The following is an 8,458-nucleotide window of genomic DNA, read 5'->3' as shown; positions in this document are numbered from 1 at the left end:
AATTAATAATATTTAATGGATGTTTAAGTGAGCAAAACATATTGCTGGGCCCTAAGCAAAACAGAAAAGTAAGCAGTTTGGTCCCTGTTCTAAAGAGTGTTACATCTGTAAATCAAGAGGAGACATAAATCACCCAAAATAAAAGACGAATTAACAATGTTATCAGAGAAGTCAAAGTGCTCCTGAAACTGAGTGAAACACAATACCATTTTCAAATGTGTGTGTCTTCAAGGAAGAGATGGTGTTTGATTTGTTCCTTATAAGACGGCAGTCACAAATCTGATCCCCACACAATTTTCAGGGAAGCAGCTATTCTGAAAACTGTTCATCTATTTAGGGGATTTTGATCTGTCCTTTAGTATGCTATATACACTGAGTGCGTAGCAGGTTTTGTTGATCACTCTCTTACCAAAGAATCTGTCCCAATTATACTCCCCGTTTGAACAAAATGCAGCTTCTAAGTGCTTTTTGACAAAGTCTGAATGTCCGTAACCCATTCTCTTCATGTAAAGAAAACTAGACATAGAGCATTACCTTGTAAAATACCTTAAAGATAAGAAAAATAATTTTATTGGTTTAATATGGGAGGTTGTTTTACTTTCTTAACACATTTATCTCACCCCAAATCCTCCTTTTTAGCTGGCCAAAATGATTTATGATCTCTGTTTATTAAGATGCAATCAATGTCTATGATCAATGTCTGTGATTCCTGTTTACTAAGATGGAATCTGGCCATGGTAAGGAATTTTATGCTCATTTCTACCTTTCTGTTATCAAATTTGTGAATTTACCATTGACATTTTTTCCACCTGATTTTGTGAAACACAACTGCATAATAAATCATCATTTCTTACAGAGAACTCATGTTGTCTATCACATTGATTGATGAACAAATATTTTGAGGTGTCAATATCATTTACCTGCTCATCCCCACACTTTCCATACCACTTGATTCTTCACCCTCTTCCAGTCTTTGCTCCAAGGTCACCTTTTCTAAGCAACTTGATAACACATCTCAATTTGTAAAAATTTTACTTGCAGTTTAAAAGTACTATATTTTTTTCTAATGACCTTCCTATTTTTTCCCAGTGAATATGCCCTGCATACTAAAATAACCTTCAAATTCCCTCTTGTGTAGCACACCGCCTCATTTCTAGTAACTATTTCTGCTTTCTACTTCACAGAATAAGTGGTAGACATCAGGATTAAGCCTTGAAAGATTGTGGGGTATACAACTCTGTTCCATGTTTTACTCTGTGAAGGGGACTAAAAGTGAGTCATTCTTTGAATATAGCTTTGTGCTATTTTTGTTTTCCATGTGTCCTGCTTTGTGATACCCATGTGACATGAGAATAAATAAGAAGGGCTCATGATTGCTCAATAAATGGTTGTATTCTCCCTGGTATTTCTCTTACTTCCCAACAAAAGAATCTTTTTTAAGGTCAGACAGAAAAAAATAAAAGAAAGATGGAGTAACATATTTCTGAAATATATTATAACCTTGTGTCACTGCCAAAAGATCTACTTTCTAATATATGTAGAAATACTTATTTAACATAAGTGTAGTTTATAACATATCAACATATACCTACAAAATATTTATTTCTCTAGTAAAGCTTAACATACAAACAACAACAAAAAATCATCTAACTTACATGAAGAATAATTGCATTTTGTAATAATGAACATGATAATAATACTGATTTGATCATCACATATTGTGCACAAATACTGATAGTCTACTCTGTACCCCACAAATATGTGTAACCAATTATGTTGCAATAAATACAAATCACTTAACTTAAGAATCACTGTAAAGCCTGTGTCAAAATCTGAAGCATTATATTTCAAGTTTATGCAACTATTGGTCACTTCTGATGCATAAGTACTTAAAACTTTTCTTTGATATTTAATAAAATGAACTTAATAATTTATTTTTCCAATATATGGTGTTGTGTGAAGACATTACAAGTGGTCAAAGGGATGTTACCTATATCTGCATAGAAGTCTAGACTGCTGATCCTATATGCTGCTCAAGGTTAGATTCCTTAAATTTAAGATTATTGATTTGGCATTTATTTCAACTAAAATTAGGATTCACTATCAAACAGTTTTATTACTATTATAAATTAACTGTCCATAAAACTGTAAGTGCTCTAAAGTTACGGGAATAGGTGAACAACAGAATGATGTTAGAGTTTTCTGGATCTCCTGAGCTTTAAAAAAAAATAATCATATTAATTTCAGTTAGTTAAATTGTGCTGCAAACATGACAAACTAATACCTACCTTAACTGTCACAAATTTTTCACCTTTGAATATCACGTAATTTAAAACTGCCTACAGGTATAAATTGTACAATATGTTACCGTATATGATATAAGAAGTAAAATGACCTTTACTCAGAGTTGGCAATACTTCAGTTACTGCCAGGAATGGGAAAAGAAACACTGTAAAAATCCTAGTCATTAGGAATTTAGTCTATATAATTGTATTAGCAGGAAACGTTTTTAAAAATCAAAACCAGTAAAGGATTATTATTAATCCATAAAAAGAAAAATATTAAAAAATAACTGATGGAGTCTTTTTTTACTTTAGTGAGTTTAGTCACATAAATTTTAAAATTATTGGCACACTGTTTCTCCTTGTTACTTTCAAACTGTATAGTTGTTGGTGGAATATTGACAATTCAAATTTTAGTATGAAGTAATTAAACAATAATATATTCTGACATTAACTTAACAATATAAATTGCAGAAATGGACTTTATTTAACATCATAAAAACAGAACTTATTAGACATATTTATTAGACAGAGATTTATGACAGTTTTCCCAGATTCTTTCAGCTTTTAGACAATACATACTATAATGGCTAAAAAATGAATTTTTTTAAGAAGAAAAATAAGATGATATCTTTTTATTAAATAAATTACTTGGGTTTAGAGTAAAAAATGTTTTATCAAAAATTAGTGATGTTTAGCTTCTCTTAAAGTGCTATTTATTGCCTATTTCTATATGTTCTTTGAAGAACATTTTTGCATCAGGTTTTTTGGTTGTGTTTGAGTTTTAGGAGTTCTATATATATTCTGGATATTAATTCATTATCAGATAGGATTTGCAAATATTTTCTCTTATTATGTGGGCTGTTTACTCTGTTGATATTGTCTTTTGATGAAATCCAATCTGTCTATTTTTTTTGTTACCTCTGCCTTCTGTGTTATAGCCAAGAAATCTTTGCCAAACCCAATGTCATGACATATTTGCTCTATGTTGTCTTCTAGGAATTTTATAGATCTAAATCTTACATTTAGGTTTTTGACCCGTTATGAGTTAATTTTTGTATATGGCTTTAGATAAGGGTCCAATTTCATTTATTTAGATGTGGATATCTAGTTTTCCCAGCACTATTGGTTGAAAAGAATTTCCTTTCCCTATTGAATGGTCTTGTTACTCCTGTTGGAAACTTTTGGCCATAAAGGCAAGGGTTTATTTCTGGGTGCTCTATTCTATTCCAGTGGTCTGCATGTCTATATTTATGCCAGTGCTACACTGTTTTGATTACTGTAGCTTTGTGAAGAGTGCATCCCTAGGTTTCTTCTTTTTCAATATTGTCTTGGATATTCAGGGTCCCTTAAGATTCCATATGAATCTTAGGATGGGTTTTTGTATTTCTGAAAAAAATAAAAATAATAATTGGGATATTGATAGAAATTACATTGTATCAGTAGATTTCTTTGGGTGGAATTGACTTTTTAACAATATTGGGTCTTCCAATCGATGGACATGGGTTGTGCTTCCATTTATTCATCATCTTTAATTTCTTTCTACAATGTTTTGTTTTCTTCATTTTATGAGTCTTTCTTCTTCTTAGTTTATTCCTATGTATTGTATTCGTTTTGATACAATTTTGAATAGAACTGTTATTGTAATATCCTTTTCAGTTTCAGATTGTTTATTATTAGTGTATAGAAATGCAGCTAATTTTTGTGTGTTGACTTTTTGTATCCTGCTGTCTTGCTGAATTTATTTATTAGCTCTAACATTCTGGGTTTTTTAATATTTAGATTTTCTGCATTTAATAATATATCATCTGTGAACAGAGATAATTTCTTTCTTTCTTTCAATTTGGATGCTTTGGGGAGGGGTGCTTTTATTCCCCCCCCCTTGTGGAATTGCTCTGGCTAGAATTTCTAGTACTGTGTTGAACAAAAGCGCAAAAATGAATCTCCTTACCTTGTTTTTGATCTTAGAGAAAAAGTTTTCATTCTTTCCTAGTAACATATGATTTTGCTGTGGACTTTTCACATGTGGCTTTTTTAAATGTTGAGGTAGTTTCCTTATAGTATGAGTTTGTTGAGTGCTTTTTATCATGAAAGGGTTTTAAATTTTGTCTAATTTTTTATGCATCAAATAAGATAATCACTTTTTTTCATTCTGTTAATATTATACATTACACGAATACCAGTAATCATTAGGGAAATGCAAATCAAAAGTACAATGAAATACCACTTCACACTTATAGGCTACTACCAAAAAAACATGACAAGTGTGGGGAAGGATGTGGAGAAATTGGAATTTTTGTACACTGTAGGTGAAAATGTAAAATGGTATTGCTGCTATAAGGGACAGTATGGTAGTTCCTCAAGATTAAAAATAGAATTATCATATTATCCAGTAATTACACTTGTGGGTTTATAACCAAAAGATTTGAAAACAAGGTCTCAAATAGATAGTATTTGTATACCTATCTTCATAGCAGCATTATTAAAAATAGCTGAACAGTGGAAGCAACTCAGGTGTTCACTGATGGATAAATGGATAAGCAAAATGTAGTACGTACATAAAATGGAATGTTGTTTAGCTCTACAAAGGAACGAAATTCTGACATATGCTACAATGTGAATGGCCCTTGAGAACATTATCCTACGTGAAATCAGCCAGTCCCAAAAGACAGCTACTGTATAATGCCACTGATATGAGGTACTTAGGATAGAAAGCAGGATGGTGTTGCTAAGGGCTAGGAAGAAGGAGAAATGGGTAGTTATCGTTTAATGGGTATAAAGTTTCAGTTTGCAAGATGAATAGAGTTATGAGGAAGAGTGGTAGTGATGGTTGCACAACATTGTGAGAGAATTTAATACTGCAGAAATATACACTTAAAAATGGTTAAGATAGTAACTTTATATTACTTAAATTTTACCACAATACAAAAATGAAAAACAATCAGTGATAGAAAATGTTATTACAAAAATGTAATTTAACTATTTGAAATGTAATTAGACATTTAATATTCAAGTGTGTTAAAGATTTTAGAACATAAAATTATCTTTTTCTTCCTTTCACTTCTTTGGCCTATTTATATGAGTCTCAGTTTCTCTTTCATGCCCAAGAGTCCCTTGAAGAATTTATTAGTCTGCCCTGTTGCCCTAAGTGATTTCATTCTGTCTCATGACTAAAAATACCATCGTATTCTGATGTTCCTGGAAGTATATACCAGCCCTGAGCTTTTGCCTGAATCCAGGCTCATTTTTCCAGCTGTGTGCTCAGCAAGTCTACTTGAATGTTTAAAAGGCAGTTCCAAGCTATCATGTTCAAGTGTAAGATTTTAATATCCTCCTGTTACCTTTGCCAGAAAGGAAACATAGAAACAAGCAAAACAAAAAACAGTAGCATAATTTCTCTTACCAATTTCCTGTTTGGAGTTAATGACAACTCTCTTCTGGCATATGCTCAGAATATACACCTTGGCACAAACATTATTTAGTACTATAATCGAAGGACACTATTCTTGCCCATGCCTTTATTATCTCCTTGAATTTCATCAGTAGCCTCCTAAATTGTCTTACTGCTTCTGCTCTGCTCCTCTGCCCTTTACTGTTAACAAGGCATCCAGAGTGGTCCTGCTGTAATATAAATCTTACCTTGTCACTCATATGGGTTATAACTTTCCACTGTTTTTCCAGGTCACACAATCAAAGCCCTTAGTACGACAGTACAAGGCTTTTGGTGACCTGCCTTTCCCCTTATCTCTCTACCATCATTTTTCACTACTTGCCACACTTTTTAAAATTTCTGACAAAATTATTTAAGAAATAATATTTCTACTTTCTCTACTATTTTATATGGAAAAAAATTATCAATATTTTTTCTTTTTATTGTGTATTATTTTTATTAGATGATGGGGCTTCCAGCTACAATACGCATGAACAGTAATAACAAGTATTCATATTATCTTACCTGTGAAAAATGAATGAAATGTTTATTTCATAAATCAGGGCTATCAATAAGGCATAAATGTGAACAATATAAGAAAAATGAAACCTATTTAGAAAATTGGAAAAACAAAAATCATTTTTTATGTTGGGTTATTTTCTCATTTAATTCACGATTCACATCGGTTGATATTTTTATTGTAAATGATGCTGTTCAACTGATGTCTTTCCTTCAGGGTAGCAAAAGTAAAACATACTTACATAACGGTCAGAAACATTAGCATGTTACTTCCAACAGTTTGTTTTCTTTATTTTTTATTGCAGATGGAACTTACTGTAATAGTAAAATTATCAATTAAATTTTGCTCAGATTGTAATTTGTACACAAAATACAGCTTTGGTAAGACATTCCAGCTCAGAACTTGCCAATATTACAAAGATCGCAGGAGCTATACAGCATATAAATTCTGCTTCAGGAATTTTTTTCTCTCCCAGTGATATTGAATATGATGAATTTCTTTTTAACATCATTGACCTGATCCACTAAAACAACTGTAACAATTTATGGTTTGGCCATAAAATATGCAACATATACATGCTTTGATAAAAGCTAATCACTGCATACCACTAAATAGTATGTTATATATATATATGTACAGCAATCTACGAGCTATTTTATTGTAAGAATTATATATATGTACAGTTTTGCTACAAAAAAAACCCCATTTTTTTCTCTAGAAAAAATCTGTCTCTAAATTAAATGATGGAGGGGTAAATAATAAACATTTATTTGAATAATTTGAGAATGCTTCCTCAAAGAATTAAACTTTCAGAACTTTCAGTTATAATGGGAGAACAGCGTAATTACATTTTAAAAGGCCCACAATAAATATACACAATTAACAATTGACCTTCAGATTTGTAGAGGTGGCAAGCAAGCTTGTAGGATGTAATGGAACCCGTTAAAGGTCGTGGAAGATCTGGCATCGATACTAAGTGATTTAACTCTATTTTCTTTTAACTTTCATTTCATCACATCTGTTCCATTTTAAGATAAGCATTAAGCAGGAAAAACTTCCTCCTTGCCCCACAGATATTTGTGTTCAACTTTATCCTTCAAACAAGTTGTTCTTAAAATAATTAGGAAATTTTATAAAAATACTGAACACAGTAATATAAAATGACTTTTAACAATTATAAAATTTGTTTCCAGAATCAAACTTATTTCACGTAAATGGAAAGGGAAAGATTAACATTATGGATATTAACTTAGGCTTGAGGCCACTGAATGATTTCAACTCTGATTATTAGTTGCAGCCAAATAAGAAAGCTACACTAATATACAAAGTTACAAAGTCAAGGACATTCAACTATTTCTCCTGTATGATGATGTTCAAGAAGAAGTCTGAAACAATTTGTGTACACAATTTAATCAGTCTTATATGGTGCATGACCTTAGTGATACGACTTAATATTTTACTTAGCTAAAATAATAAACCAGTTCACCCGACATTGTTCTGGTAGTTTCATCATCAGGAATCTGAATACCTGACTATCACGACTCTTAGTCGGAAGTTCCTAAACTTCTCCATCAAAACTGGACAATGGAGTTCCAAGAGTTCATGCAGATATCCTGAAAGTCAAACATAATCTTCCCTTTCCTCGTTGCATAACAGCATTCCGAACTCCTGACGATCAGAGTCAGTTTCCCCTGTCATTCTGCTAACTCCTCAGCTGGTTCCTGACTACAAGAATTTTTAAATGCCCTGGTAAAGCTTATAACTAAAATTTCAATGGGACTTTTCTCTTTGCCTTGGTGGGAATGCTCCTTCTTTAAAGTCCAGAACCTTACAGAGTGTGCAGCTGTAGGTGAGTAAAGAACAAATTCTCCAAGTGGTCTTTTGAAGGGATGGAAAGGAGGGCCGCTTCTGCTTTCGTCACTTGGTTGCTGAAACCATGTGTTCTTCCTAGTGAAAACAGAGTGCCACATAAAGGGTATAAGCTAAGGAGTGTTATGTATTATAAGATAGAAACCTGACATCCTGGATCCTCAAGGCACATCATCTATGCTGTCAATAGGTTCTTCCAATACTCTCAGGCCATTTGCTTCTGGGTGGTGTGGTATGTGATACAACCACTGCAGCCCATGGTTAGGGGCTCACTCTTGCACCTCTTTTATTATAAATGAGTCTGACACCATGTTATATGGGATTCCATGCCAGAAGATTAAATAATCAATAAGCCTT

The sequence above is a fragment of the Cynocephalus volans genome, chromosome 8 (assembly GCF_027409185.1).
Source record: "Cynocephalus volans isolate mCynVol1 chromosome 8, mCynVol1.pri, whole genome shotgun sequence".
Taxonomy (NCBI): Eukaryota; Metazoa; Chordata; class Mammalia; order Dermoptera; family Cynocephalidae; genus Cynocephalus; species Cynocephalus volans.
Note: the sequence above shows the minus strand (reverse complement) of the source record.